This window comes from Lissotriton helveticus, chromosome 5_1, assembly GCF_964261635.1.
Source record: "Lissotriton helveticus chromosome 5_1, aLisHel1.1, whole genome shotgun sequence".
Classification (NCBI taxonomy): Eukaryota; Metazoa; Chordata; class Amphibia; order Caudata; family Salamandridae; genus Lissotriton; species Lissotriton helveticus.
The window spans coordinates 1,543,777,891-1,543,793,399 of record NC_136065.1 but is presented as its reverse complement, the minus strand read 5'-3'; positions in this window follow the sequence as shown (position 1 = coordinate 1,543,793,399).

The following is a 15,509-nucleotide window of genomic DNA, read 5'->3' as shown; positions in this document are numbered from 1 at the left end:
ATTTCTTAAATGCAATCGCAATTTTAGAAATCGCAACATGGTTGCGATTCCTAAAATTGCGAAATGCATGATGCATTCCAAATTAGTCAATTGCATTTGCAAACGGCCGAAAAAAGCGATTCGCACCGTTTGCGAATGCAATTCCGTTTGATGCATCTAGGCATAAGAACCTTGGTGTGATTGTTTTTTTTTTTTTTTTAAAACCTTTATTGTACAGAGAAGGCTCACAAATACGGGCCTACAACCCAGCGGGCCGGCCACCACAAATAAGAAACAGAGTCAGCAGCACCGAAACGCATACAGAATATCACAACAAAGCATACAGGAAATAAGGGCTAAAAGCCACATAGGAACCAGCAGGGGCAGGATACGTGAAGGTTGATTTTCTAATATAGAAACGGGAATAACAGAATAATAACAGGTAGGAAGTCTCGGAGGGCCGTGGTGGGCCGCGAACAAGCTGCGATGGAAGATACAGGATTACGCTATAATGACAAACACATATCGATAAAGGAAGAATAGGAGTCCCGCCAGAAAAACAGTGGCAACCACCGTTCAGCGCCCGCCCACCACAACAAGAACATATCAAATCAAACAGAATCGAAAAAAGCTTATCAAATAAAGCCCTCCGTCACACAACCCAGAGAATAAGGAAACCCCCCCCCCCCACGAGAGGGGGGAGAAAGAAAGAAAAAGAGGGAGAAGGGGACAAAAGGGGAAAGGAAGAACGCCACCTCAAGCACACGCCCCATGTCAAACGAGATCGGAAACCACAAATCTGTATACAGAACCAGTAGTAACCGGAGCAAAATTACGTAGTGAGCCAAAGTCACAGTACGACCAAACGGCTAGTGCATCAAAAACAACCCACCCAGGGGGACATATGCTGAGACCGCGCCCCGAAAAAGAGGACACACAAGAGCCATAGAACCAAAGAGTAAGAAAAATGAGGGGAGAAAAACCTCAAAGAAATGACAGACCCCCCCCCCACCCCGCAAGCCCACCCTGCACCCCTGCAGAAGGCTATGGCCTACCCCCCAGCAGCGTGCCTGTCGCCCTAATCAGAACCCGAAATATAGAAGAGCTAAAGCAAGATTGAACCATAAAGACAAAAAAAGGGGGAAAAGAAGGAATAAGGAAGGAAAGAACATGGGAGAGGGCATCAAAACAGAATCACAGGCTCCCACCCTCCCGTCCGAAACATCAGTGCCCACGGGAAGACAAAGATTCTAAGGACACATTACAGGAATACGATAAAAATCCGACATGTTCATACCGTTACCAACCGCTCATCCAACCATTACAAAACACCAGTCCACAAAGGCAAGATCGTCTCATCCCTGTCCTTGTTTTTCCAAATCTGTGGCAGTCCGCCTCACGAAGAACCAGACCACGAGGAACAGGAGGCAGAGAACAGGGAGGTCAAACTGCAATCCGCAGAAGATGTTTCGCGTACCCCTTGGATGATCCGGGACAGTCAGAAACCATTGTACACAATGCAGGCACAGTTCCGAAGATGCAAACACAACAGTGATGGACAGAATGTGGATCAATGTCACACATTCACCCCAGTCCAAAGATCTGGGCCCAAATCCATCGTTTTTCCACTCCACACCACCCTGGGTTAGACAATGGCGATATGCAAATCAGCGCTGACCCTGTGCCCCATGGGAACAGTCCAGTCCAAACTACAAAAGCCATGTCCTTCCCAGAACGGAAACAAGCATCCGAGGACCGGCCCGGTTTCGAGGTAACACCTCTCATCAGCCCGGCTAGCTTGATTCCAGTGGTGTGGAGTGCCTGGGACTCACGTCTGAGCATCCCCAGTACACTTAGAGTGGTAATTGCAAACACAACAGTGATGGACAGAATGTGGATCAATGTCACACATTCACCCCAGTCCAAAGATCTGGGCCCAAATCCATCGTTTTTCCACTCCACACCACCCTGGGTTAGACAATGGCGATATGCAAATCAGTGCTGACCCTGTGCCCCATGGGAACAGTCCAGTCCAAACTACAAAAGCCATGTCCTTCCCAGAACGGAAACAAGCATCCGAGGACCGGCCCGGTTTCGAGGTAACACCTCTCATCAGCCCGGCTAGCTTGATTCCAGTGGTGTGGAGTGCCTGGGACTCACGTCTGAGCATCCCCAATACACTTAGAGCGGTAATTGCAAACACAACAGTGATGGACAGAATGTGGATCAATGTCACACATTCACCCCAGTCCAAAGATCTGGGCCCAAATCCATCGTTTTTCCACTCCACACCACCCTGGGTTAGACAATGGCGATATGCAAATCAGCGCTGACCCTGTGCCCCATGGGAACAGTCCAGTCCAAACTACAAAAGCCATGTCCTTCCCAGAACGGAAACAAGCATCCGAGGACCGGCCCGGTTTCGAGGTAACACCTCTCATCAGCCCGGCTAGCTTGATTCCAGTGGTGTGGAGTGCCTGGGACTCACGTCTGAGCATCCCCAGTACACTTAGAGCGGTAATTGCAAACACAACAGTGATGGACAGAATGTGGATCAATGTCACACATTCACCCCAGTCCAAAGATCTGGGCCCAAATCCATCGTTTTTCCACTCCACACCACCCTGGGTTAGACAATGGCGATATGCAAATCAGCGCTGACCCTGTGCCCCATGGGAACAGTCCAGTCCAAACTACAAAAGCCATGTCCTTCCCAGAACGGAAACAAGCATCCGAGGACCGGCCCGGTTTCGAGGTAACACCTCTCATCAGCCCGGCTAGCTTGATTCCAGTGGTGTGGAGTGCCTGGGACTCACGTCTGAGCATCCCCAGTACACTTAGAGCGGTAATTGCAAACACAACAGTGATGGACAGAATGTGGATCAATGTCACACATTCACCCCAGTCCAAAGATCTGGGCCCAAATCCATCGTTTTTCCACTCCACACCACCCTGGGTTAGACAATGGCGATGTGCAAATCAGCGCTGACCCTGTGCCCCATGGGAACAGTCCAGTCCAAACTACAAAAGCCATGTCCTTCCCAGAACGGAAACAAGCATCCGAGGACCGGCCCGGTTTCGAGGTAACACCTCTCATCAGCCCGGCTAGCTTGATTCCAGTGGTGTGGAGTGCCTGGGACTCACGTCTGAGCATCCCCAGTACACTTAGAGCGGTAATTGCAAACACAACAGTGATGGACAGAATGTGGATCAATGTCACACATTCACCCCAGTCCAAAGATCTGGGCCCAAATCCATCGTTTTTCCACTCCACACCACCCTGGGTTAGACAATGGCGATATGCAAATCAGCGCTGACCCTGTGCCCCATGGGAACAGTCCAGTCCAAACTACAAAAGCCATGTCCTTCCCAGAACGGAAACAAGCATCCGAGGACCGGCCCGGTTTCGAGGTAACACCTCTCATCAGCCCGGCTAGCTTGATTCCAGTGGTGTGGAGTGCCTGGGACTCACGTCTGAGCATCCCCAGTACACTTAGAGCGGTAATTGCAAACACAACAGTGATGGACAGAATGTGGATCAATGTCACACATTCACCCCAGTCCAAAGATCTGGGCCCAAATCCATCGTTTTTCCACTCCACACCACCCTGGGTTAGACAATGGCGATATGCAAATCAGCGCTGACCCTGTGCCCCATGGGAACAGTCCAGTCCAAACTACAAAAGCCATGTCCTTCCCAGAACGGAAACAAGCATCCGAGGACCGGCCCGGTTTCGAGGTAACACCTCTCATCAGCCCGGCTAGCTTGATTCCAGTGGTGTGGAGTGCCTGGGACTCACGTCTGAGCATCCCCAGTACACTTAGAGCGGTAATTGCAAACACAACAGTGATGGACAGAATGTGGATCAATGTCACACATTCACCCCAGTCCAAAGATCTGGTCCCAAATCCATCGTTTTTCCACTCCACACCACCCTGGGTTAGACAATGGCGATATGCAAATCAGCGCTGACCCTGTGCCCCATGGGAACAGTCCAGTCCAAACTATAAAAGCCATGTCCTTCCCAGAACGGAAACAAGCATCCGAGGACCGGCCCGGTTTCGAGGTAACACCTCTCATCAGCCCGGCTAGCTTGATTCCAGTGGTGTGGAGTGCCTGGGACTCACGTCTGAGCATCCCCAGTACACTTAGAGCGGTAATTGCAAACACAACAGTGATGGACAGAATGTGGATCAATGTCACACATTCACCCCAGTCCAAAGATCTGGGCCCAAATCCATCGTTTTTCCACTCCACACCACCCTGGGTTAGACAATGGCGATGTGCAAATCAGCGCTGACCCTGTGCCCCATGGGAACAGTCCAGTCCAAACTACAAAAGCCATGTCCTTCCCAGAACGGAAACAAGCATCCGAGGACCGGCCCGGTTTCGAGGTAACACCTCTCATCAGCCCGGCTAGCTTGATTCCAGTGGTGTGGAGTGCCTGGGACTCACGTCTGAGCATCCCCAGTACACTTAGAGCGGTAATTGCAAACACAACAGTGATGGACAGAATGTGGATCAATGTCACACATTCACCCCAGTCCAAAGATCTGGGCCCAAATCCATCGTTTTTCCACTCCACACCACCCTGGGTTAGACAATGGCGATATGCAAATCAGCGCTGACCCTGTGCCCCATGGGAACAGTCCAGTCCAAACTACAAAAGCCATGTCCTTCCCAGAACGGAAACAAGCATCCGAGGACCGGCCCGGTTTCGAGGTAACACCTCTCATCAGCCCGGCTAGCTTGATTCCAGTGGTGTGGAGTGCCTGGGACTCACGTCTGAGCATCCCCAGTACACTTAGAGCGGTAATTGCAAACACAACAGTGATGGACAGAATGTGGATCAATGTCACACATTCACCCCAGTCCAAAGATCTGGGCCCAAATCCATCGTTTTTCCACTCCACACCACCCTGGGTTAGACAATGGCGATATGCAAATCAGCGCTGACCCTGTGCCCCATGGGAACAGTCCAGTCCAAACTACAAAAGCCATGTCCTTCCCAGAACGGAAACAAGCATCCGAGGACCGGCCCGGTTTCGAGGTAACACCTCTCATCAGCCCGGCTAGCTTGATTCCAGTGGTGTGGAGTGCCTGGGACTCACGTCTGAGCATCCCCAGTACACTTAGAGCGGTAATTGCAAACACAACAGTGATGGACAGAATGTGGATCAATGTCACACATTCACCCCAGTCCAAAGATCTGGTCCCAAATCCATCGTTTTTCCACTCCACACCACCCTGGGTTAGACAATGGCGATATGCAAATCAGCGCTGACCCTGTGCCCCATGGGAACAGTCCAGTCCAAACTATAAAAGCCATGTCCTTCCCAGAACGGAAACAAGCATCCGAGGACCGGCCCGGTTTCGAGGTAACACCTCTCATCAGCCCGGCTAGCTTGATTCCAGTGGTGTGGAGTGCCTGGGACTCACGTCTGAGCATCCCCAGTACACTTAGAGCGGTAATTGCAAACACAACAGTGATGGACAGAATGTGGATCAATGTCACACATTCACCCCAGTCCAAAGATCTGGGCCCAAATCCATCGTTTTTCCACTCCACACCACCCTGGGTTAGACAATGGCGATATGCAAATCAGCGCTGACCCTGTGCCCCATGGGAACAGTCCAGTCCAAACTACAAAAGCCATGTCCTTCCCAGAACGGAAACAAGCATCCGAGGACCGGCCCGGTTTCGAGGTAACACCTCTCATCAGCCCGGCTAGCTTGATTCCAGTGGTGTGGAGTGCCTGGGACTCACGTCTGAGCATCCCCAGTACACTTAGAGCGGTAATTGCAAACACAACAGTGATGGACAGAATGTGGATCAATGTCACACATTCACCCCAGTCCAAAGATCTGGGCCCAAATCCATCGTTTTTCCACTCCACACCACCCTGGGTTAGACAATGGCGATATGCAAATCAGCGCTGACCCTGTGCCCCATGGGAACAGTCCAGTCCAAACTACAAAAGCCATGTCCTTCCCAGAACGGAAACAAGCATCCGAGGACCGGCCCGGTTTCGAGGTAACACCTCTCATCAGCCCGGCTAGCTTGATTCCAGTGGTGTGGAGTGCCTGGGACTCACGTCTGAGCATCCCCAGTACACTTAGTGCGGTAATTGCAAACACAACAGTGATGGACAGAATGTGGATCAATGTCACACATTCACCCCAGTCCAAAGATCTGGGCCCAAATCCATCGTTTTTCCACTCCACACCACCCTGGGTTAGACAATGGCGATATGCAAATCAGCGCTGACCCTGTGCCCCATGGGAACAGTCCAGTCCAAACTACAAAAGCCATGTCCTTCCCAGAACGGAAACAAGCATCCGAGGACCGGCCCGGTTTCGAGGTAACACCTCTCATCAGCCCGGCTAGCTTGATTCCAGTGGTGTGGAGTGCCTGGGACTCACGTCTGAGCATCCCCAGTACACTTAGAGCGGTAATTGCAAACACAAAAGTGATGGACAGAATGTGGATCAATGTCACACATTCACCCCAGTCCAAAGATCTGGGCCCAAATCCATCGTTTTTCCACTCCACACCACCCTGGGTTAGACAATGGCGATATGCAAATCAACGCTGACCCTGTGCCCCATGGGAACAGTCCAGTCCAAACTACAAAAGCCATGTCCTTCCCAGAACGGAAACAAGCATCCGAGGACCGGCCCGGTTTCGAGGTAACACCTCTCATCAGCCCGGCTAGCTTGATTCCAGTGGTGTGGAGTGCCTGGGACTCACGTCTGAGCATCCCCAGTACACTTAGAGCGGTAATTGCAAACACAACAGTGATGGACAGAATGTGGATCAATGTCACACATTCACCCCAGTCCAAAGATCTGGGCCCAAATCCATCGTTTTTTCACTCCACACCACCCTGGGTTAGACAATGGCGATATGCAAATCAGCGCTGACCCTGTGCCCCATGGGAACAGTCCAGTCCAAACTACAAAAGCCATGTCCTTCCCAGAACGGAAACAAGCATCCGAGGACCGGCCCGGTTTCGAGGTAACACCTCTCATCAGCCCGGCTAGCTTGATTCCAGTGGTGTGGAGTGCCTGGGACTCACGTCTGAGCATCCCCAGTACACTTAGAGCGGTAATTGCAAACACAACAGTGATGGACAGAATGTGGATCAATGTCACACATTCACCCCAGTCCAAAGATCTGGGCCCAAATCCATCGTTTTTCCACTCCACACCACCCTGGGTTAGACAATGGCGATATGCAAATCAGCGCTGACCCTGTGCCCCATGGGAACAGTCCAGTCCAAACTACAAAAGCCATGTCCTTCCCAGAATGGAAACAAGCATCCGAGGACCGGTAATTGCAAACACAACAGTGATGGACAGAATGTGGATCAATGTCACACATTCACCCCAGTCCAAAGATCTGGGCCCAAATCCATCGTTTTTCCGTTTTTTGCAATTGCCGCCCTAAGTGCGCTGGGGATGCCCAGACGTGGGTCCCAGGCACTCCACACCACTTGGAGTCAAGCTAGCCGGGCTGAAGAGAGGTGTTACCTCGAAACCGGTCCGGTCCTCGGATGCTTGATTCCGGTCTGGGAAAGATATGGCTGTTGTAGTTCGGACTGGACTGTTCCCATGGGGCAACAGGGTCAGAGCTGATTTGCATAAAGCCATTATCTGACCCAGGGTGGTGTGGAGTGCAAAAAAACGATGGATTTGGGCCCAGATCTTTTGACTGGGGGAGTGTGTGACATTGATCCACATTCAGTCCATCACTTGTTGTTTTTTGCAATTGCCGCCCTAAGTGCGCTGGGGATGCCCAGACGTGGGTCCCAGGCACTCCACACCACTTGGAGTCAAGCTAGCCGGGCTGAAGAGAGGTGTTACCTCGAAACCGGTCCGGTCCTCGGATGCTTGATTCCGGTCTGGGAAAGATATGGCTGTTGTAGTTCGGACTGGACTGTTCCCATGGGGCAACAGGGTCAGAGCTGATTTGCATAAAGCCATTATCTGACCCAGGGTGGTCTGGAGTGCAAAAAAACGATGGATTTGGGCCCAGATCTTTTGACTGGGGGAGTGTGTGACATTGATCCACATTCAGTCCATCACTTGTTGTTTTTTGCAATTGCCGCCCTAAGTGCGCTGGGGATGCCCAGACGTGGGTCCCAGGCACTCCACACCACTTGGAGTCAAGCTAGCCGGGCTGAAGAGAGGTGTTACCTCGAAACCGGTCCGGTCCTCGGATGCTTGATTCCGGTCTGGGAAAGATATGGCTGTTGTAGTTCGGACTGGACTGTTCCCATGGGGCAACAGGGTCAGAGCTGATTTGCATAAAGCCATTATCTGACCCAGGGTGGTGTGGAGTGCAAAAAAACGATGGATTTGGGCCCAGATCTTTTGACTGGGGGAGTGTGTGACATTGATCCACATTCAGTCCATCACTTGTTGTTTTTTGCAATTGCCGCCCTAAGTGCGCTGGGGATGCCCAGACGTGGGTCCCAGGCACTCCACACCACTTGGAGTCAAGCTAGCCGGGCTGAAGAGAGGTGTTACCTCGAAACCGGTCCGGTCCTCGGATGCTTGATTCCGGTCTGGGAAAGATATGGCTGTTGTAGTTCGGACTGGACTGTTCCCATGGGGCAACAGGGTCAGAGCTGATTTGCATAAAGCCATTATCTGACCCAGGGTGGTGTGGAGTGCAAAAAAACGATGGATTTGGGCCCAGATCTTTTGACTGGGGGAGTGTGTGACATTGATCCACATTCAGTCCATCACTTGTTGTTTTTTGCAATTGCCGCCCTAAGTGCGCTGGGGATGCCCAGACGTGGGTCCCAGGCACTCCACACCACTTGGAGTCAAGCTAGCCGGGCTGAAGAGAGGTGTTACCTCGAAACCGGTCCGGTCCTCGGATGCTTGATTCCGGTCTGGGAAAGATATGGCTGTTGTAGTTCGGACTGGACTGTTCCCATGGGGCAACAGGGTCAGAGCTGATTTGCATAAAGCCATTATCTGACCCAGGGTGGTGTGGAGTGCAAAAAAACGATGGATTTGGGCCCAGATCTTTTGACTGGGGGAGTGTGTGACATTGATCCACATTCAGTCCATCACTTGTTGTTTTTTGCAATTGCCGCCCTAAGTGCGCTGGGGATGCCCAGACGTGGGTCCCAGGCACTCCACACCACTTGGAGTCAAGCTAGCCGGGCTGAAGAGAGGTGTTACCTCGAAACCGGTCCGGTCCTCGGATGCTTGATTCCGGTCTGGGAAAGATATGGCTGTTTTAGTTCGGACTGGACTGTTCCCATGGGGCAACAGGGTCAGAGCTGATTTGCATAAAGCCATTATCTGACCCAGGGTGGTGTGGAGTGCAAAAAAACGATGGATTTGGGCCCAGATCTTTTGACTGGGGGAGTGTGTGACATTGATCCACATTCAGTCCATCACTTGTTGTTTTTTGCAATTGCCGCCCTAAGTGCGCTGGGGATGCCCAGACGTGGGTCCCAGGCACTCCACACCACTTGGAGTCAAGCTAGCCGGGCTGAAGAGAGGTGTTACCTCGAAACCGGTCCGGTCCTCGGATGCTTGATTCCGGTCTGGGAAAGATATGGCTGTTGTAGTTCGGACTGGACTGTTCCCATGGGGCAACAGGGTCAGAGCTGATTTGCATAAAGCCATTATCTGACCCAGGGTGGTGTGGAGTGCAAAAAAACGATGGATTTGGGCCCAGATCTTTTGACTGGGGGAGTGTGTGACATTGATCCACATTCAGTCCATCACTTGTTGTTTTTTGCAATTGCCGCCCTAAGTGCGCTGGGGATGCCCAGACGTGGGTCCCAGGCACTCCACACCACTTGGAGTCAAGCTAGCCGGGCTGAAGAGAGGTGTTACCTCGAAACCGGTCCGGTCCTCGGATGCTTGATTCCGGTCTGGGAAAGATATGGCTGTTGTAGTTCGGACTGGACTGTTCCCATGGGGCAACAGGGTCAGAGCTGATTTGCATAAAGCCATTATCTGACCCAGGGTGGTGTGGAGTGCAAAAAAACGATGGATTTGGGCCCAGATCTTTTGACTGGGGGAGTGTGTGACATTGATCCACATTCAGTCCATCACTTGTTGTTTTTTGCAATTGCCGCCCTAAGTGCGCTGGGGATGCCCAGACGTGGGTCCCAGGCACTCCACACCACTTGGAGTCAAGCTAGCCGGGCTGAAGAGAGGTGTTACCTCGAAACCGGTCCGGTCCTCGGATGCTTGATTCCGGTCTGGGAAAGATATGGCTGTTGTAGTTCGGACTGGACTGTTCCCATGGGGCAACAGGGTCAGAGCTGATTTGCATAAAGCCATTATCTGACCCAGGGTGGTGTGGAGTGCAAAAAAACGATGGATTTGGGCCCAGATCTTTTGACTGGGGGAGTGTGTGACATTGATCCACATTCAGTCCATCACTTGTTGTTTTTTGCAATTGCCGCCCTAAGTGCGCTGGGGATGCCCAGACGTGGGTCCCAGGCACTCCACACCACTTGGAGTCAAGCTAGCCGGGCTGAAGAGAGGTGTTACCTCGAAACCGGTCCGGTCCTCGGATGCTTGATTCCGGTCTGGGAAAGATATGGCTGTTGTAGTTCGGACTGGACTGTTCCCATGGGGCAACAGGGTCAGAGCTGATTTGCATAAAGCCATTATCTGACCCAGGGTGGTGTGGAGTGCAAAAAAACGATGGATTTGGGCCCAGATCTTTTGACTGGGGGAGTGTGTGACATTGATCCACATTCAGTCCATCACTTGTTGTTTTTTGCAATTGCCGCCCTAAGTGCGCTGGGGATGCCCAGACGTGGGTCCCAGGCACTCCACACCACTTGGAGTCAAGCTAGCCGGGCTGAAGAGAGGTGTTACCTCGAAACCGGTCCGGTCCTCGGATGCTTGATTCCGGTCTGGGAAAGATATGGCTGTTGTAGTTCGGACTGGACTGTTCCCATGGGGCAACAGGGTCAGAGCTGATTTGCATAAAGCCATTATCTGACCCAGGGTGGTGTGGAGTGCAAAAAAACGATGGATTTGGGCCCAGATCTTTTGACTGGGGGAGTGTGTGACATTGATCCACATTCAGTCCATCACTTGTTGTTTTTTACAGTTCCGAAGATGATCTGAGGAAAGCCGACCCAGCGAAGTCAGCACAGGATCTACGTTCGGCCATTCGAGGAGACGAAGCACAGGAAGAACCACCAAGGCCGGTCCGGACAGGACCAGGCCTACCGACCCACAGCACAGGAGAGGAGACATCACGATGGAGGGCAGCGGAACTCCGCAGATCCGCAGAAACGGCAGCCACCGGGTCCATAATTTCCAGGATAGTTCCAGTCGCACCCAGTAGCGACGCAGCCGTACACGCCAGGGGGGGCTCAAACGGCCCAGCGAAACGAGCCTCCTCCAGGTTATCAGCGGGTGCGGCCACAGGAGCACCCCAGGAGCGCAGGGCGGCGAGGATGTCGGCAAGTGTAGGAACACCTTTACAGTATCCGGCTTCTGTGCCACATCGTGGACCACCGCCGCCCATCTCGGCCCGGCTGAGATATACAGGGTCGGCCGCCATTTTGGAAGCCCGGCTGGGTCGCAGCGATCCTCGACCCCGGCCCGGGCCGCAGCAAGGCAAACGGAATGCAGCCAACCACCAGCAGAGGCACGGCCAGAGCAAGAAGGGGGGCCACCAGAAGAAGGAGGGTCGCAGGCCCCCCTATGCCACCGGCCCCGTTCTCCGAGTCCGGGCGGAGGCACTCAAAATGGCCGGACCGGAGAACAAAGGGGGGGACAAGCCACATCTACGGTCAGCCCCGTCAACGGAAGGCAGCGCCTCCACCTCAGGCCGCGGGACCGCCTGATCAGGCCAGAAAGCCGCAACCGGCCTCTCTGCACAACCGCCTCGTCGGCCGAGCCCACCGCGCCATCAAAGGCCGGCCATAGCGTAGCGCCCCGTCCGGGCGCCGCCGAAGAGACTCAGGCCAGTCCGCTCCGGAGGCCCCGAAGCGAGCGAAGGCACAGTTCCGGAACCACGGCACCCAGAGACAACCGGAACAGACGGTAAGTGCCTAGAGATCGCCGCAGATCCACAGCGTAGCAGAAATTGTCTTCCCGGGGCAGGATAAAGGCAGGATTTATGTTTCGAACAGGAAAGTAAACGGAGCCGAGCTAAAGCGCGGCCATCTCGGACGCGAGCTTGGCTCCTCCCATCCTTGGTGTGATTGTTGACAACAAACTGAATTTCGAAGCACAGGTTTATACTGTCTCCTCATCGAACTTTTTCCTGCTAAAACCAATCAAAAAAATATTACCTTTTATCCCCACGGTTAGTAGGAAATCAGTGATTTCTTCTCTGATTCTTGCAAAACTGGATTATTGTAATCGTCTCTATCCTGGCATGCCTGAGAAATAACTCAACAATTTGCAAATGATTCAAAATGTGCCTGCAAGGCTTCTGCTGAAAATCCCTAGGCACCTTTCAGTTCGAAAACATCTGCATAAGCTGAACTGGCTCCCAGTCAAGAGCCGAATTATCTTTAAGGCTCTTTGCATTGCCTACAGAGCACCTCAGGATTCTGGCCCGAAGTTCCTGCGACACCTCCTCTACTGGTATGTCCCATAAAAAGGCATTTGTGCTCTGCAGGAGCTAAAATGCTAACAATTCCGAGAGTTTTCAAATCTAATTGAGGTGGCAGAAGCATCAGGGCAGCTGGCCCTAAGCTCTGGAATGCAATCCCTTTCTTCATTACAACAATACCAACTCTATTTGCCTTTAGGAAGGCCTGGAAAATTTGGCTATTTGAGAAATAGAGACCCGTGCCTTACAGGAACCTGCTCACTCTACCCTTCAGCGCCAAGACACCTTTGGGTATTCACGCACTTAATAAATATGGGAAACAACCATTACATCGCAACTTTTACAACGCACTACCATTACAACGGAACTTTTACAACGCAAAAACCATTACAACGCAGGTATTTACAACGCAGGTATTTACAACGCAGGTGCTATTACAACGCATACCATTACAACGTAAGTACTGGTAAGTATATAATTATATTTAAAATGTTATATGTTTGTTTTTTAAATGGGGTATTTTTTGGGTTAAGGGTCAGTTTTGGGTTTTAGGGTAAAGGGGCATTTTTAGGGTTCAGGGTGAGATTTAGGTTTTTGGGCAAAGGGGTATTTTTAGGGTTCAGGGTCTGTTTTTAGTTATTGGGTAAAGGGGTATTTTTAGAGTTCAGGGTCAGTTTTCAGTTTTTGGGTAAAGGGGTATTTTTAGGGTTCAGGGTCAGTTTTCAGTTTTTGGGTAAAGGGGTATTTTTAGGGTTCAGGGTCAGTTTTCAGTTTTTGGGTAAAGGGGTATTTTTAGGGTTCAGGGTCAGTTTTCAGTTTTTGGGTAAAGGGGTATTTTTAGGGTTCAGGGTCAGTTTTCAGTTTTTGGGTAAATGGGTATTTTTAGGGTTCAGGGTCAGTTTTCAGTTTTTGGGTAAAGGGGTATTTTTAGGGTTCAGGGTCAGTTTTCAGTTTTTGGGTAAAGGGGTATTTTTAGGGTTCAGGGTCAGTTTTCAGTTTTTGGGTAAAGGGGTATTTTTAGGGTTCAGGGTCAGTTTTCCGTTTTTGGGTAAAGGGGCATTTTTAGGGTTCAGGGTCAGTTTTGGGTTTTTGGGTAAAGGGGTATTTTTAGGGTTCAGGGTCAGTTTTCAGTTTTTGGGTAAAGGGGCATTTTTAGGGTTCAGGGTCAGTTTTGGGTTTTTGGGCAAAGGGGCATTTTTAGGGTTCAGGGTCAGTTTTGGTTTTTTGGGTAAAGGGGTATTTTTAGGGTTCAGGGTCAGTTTTGGGTTTTTGGGTAAAGGGGTATTTTAAGGGTTTAGGGTCAGTTATGGGTTTTTGGGTAAAGGGGTATTTTTAGGGTTCAGGGTCAGTTTTGGGTTTTTGGGTAAAGGGGTATTTTTAGGGTTCAGAGTCAGTTTTGGGTTTTTGGGTAAAAGGGTACAAGGTAAAAAATAAAGTAAAATTAAATTTAAATTAAATTAATTAAATTAAATTAAATTAAATTAAATTAAATTAAATTAAATTAAATTAAATTAATTAAATTAGAATTATTTACATTTGTAATTTAAATTATATACTTACCTATACTTACGTTGTAATGGCATGCGTTGTAATAGCCCCTGCGTTGTAAATACCTGCGTTGTAATGCCATGCGTTGTAATGGCACCTGCGATGTAAAAGTTGCGTTGTGATGGCATGCGTTGTAAATGCATGCGTTATAACGTCATACATCCAATAAATATATGTTCGAGGCATGTGAGCTGCAGATGGTACCCTTTTGCATAGATCGCCATCTGGTGTTGGGCTCGGATGTTTGCATGTTGTTTTTGTCTTCGAAGAAGTCTTTGTAGTCACAAGGTTGGCGACTACTCCTTCAGTCAACAGTGTGCATGGGCATCGGCTCCATCCTTAGATTGGTTTTTTCCACCATTGGTTTCGGATGTGACTTGCTGCGCTCCAGGTCGGTGTCGTTATCGAACCCCCTTTCGACTCGCAATCACTTCTAAATGACAGTATTGTCTCGATCGCGTACCCTTTGATGCGCACCTTCGATGACTACTTCGAAAAACTTCTAAAACTTGCGAAGTTCAATGCATGCCACTGGGCCTACCCACGCCAGTAATGACGGAAGTCGATGGAACAGACTCCCTTTAAGAAATGTCCCCAGTGTGGTACTAAATTCCCACACTCGGACCCCCATTCCATTTGTAATCTGTGCCTTTCTCTGGAACATTGAGAGGACAACTGTGTGGCTTGTCTATCCTTCAAGTCCAAGAAGACCATCTGGGATCGTCAGGCTTGATGCCACGAGATGTCCCAAAGCACAGGTTCCATTCCAAACATCTTCCATCCAGGTTCCGACAGCCTTCCGGAACCAGAACAGGAAGAACAGGTCTCAGTCTCCGAAGCAGATGACTCCGACGCCGTACATGACGTCACCCCGGCTCAACAGGGACATGAGTATCGAGACCCCCTACCCCACCCATGCCCATACCAAAGGATCCAGTGACACCTTCGCCTCCGGGCTCAGGTACACACCGAACAAAGACTTCCAGGGCACGGCTCAGAAGGACAAAGAAAAGCCTTCCGGCTCCGACTCGAGCCAGCCATCCGGTCCCGAAAAACCATCTTCTGCACCAAAAGCTAAGTCACCCAAGATGCCACGCCCCCCTCCGTCTGCACCGGAAAAACATCCGGCACCGAAAACGCCAAAAGACCCTTTGGCACCGAAACAGTCGAATTAGAACTCGGCACCGAAGCATCCGGATAAGACCTCCGCAGTGAAGACCTCAGAGCCGAAAACATCTAAGGAGAAGCCTTCCATAGCTAAGCCTCCCAAACAAAAACCTCTGGAGCTGAAGCAATCCGCACCAAAGGTCTCAGAGCCAGGGAAAGCTTCTATACCAGACACTGTTGCTAAACAGCCAAGACAAGTTTCCAAAGAGAAATCTTCCACACCAAAGAAAACTGTGGATTCCAAAGAACTTT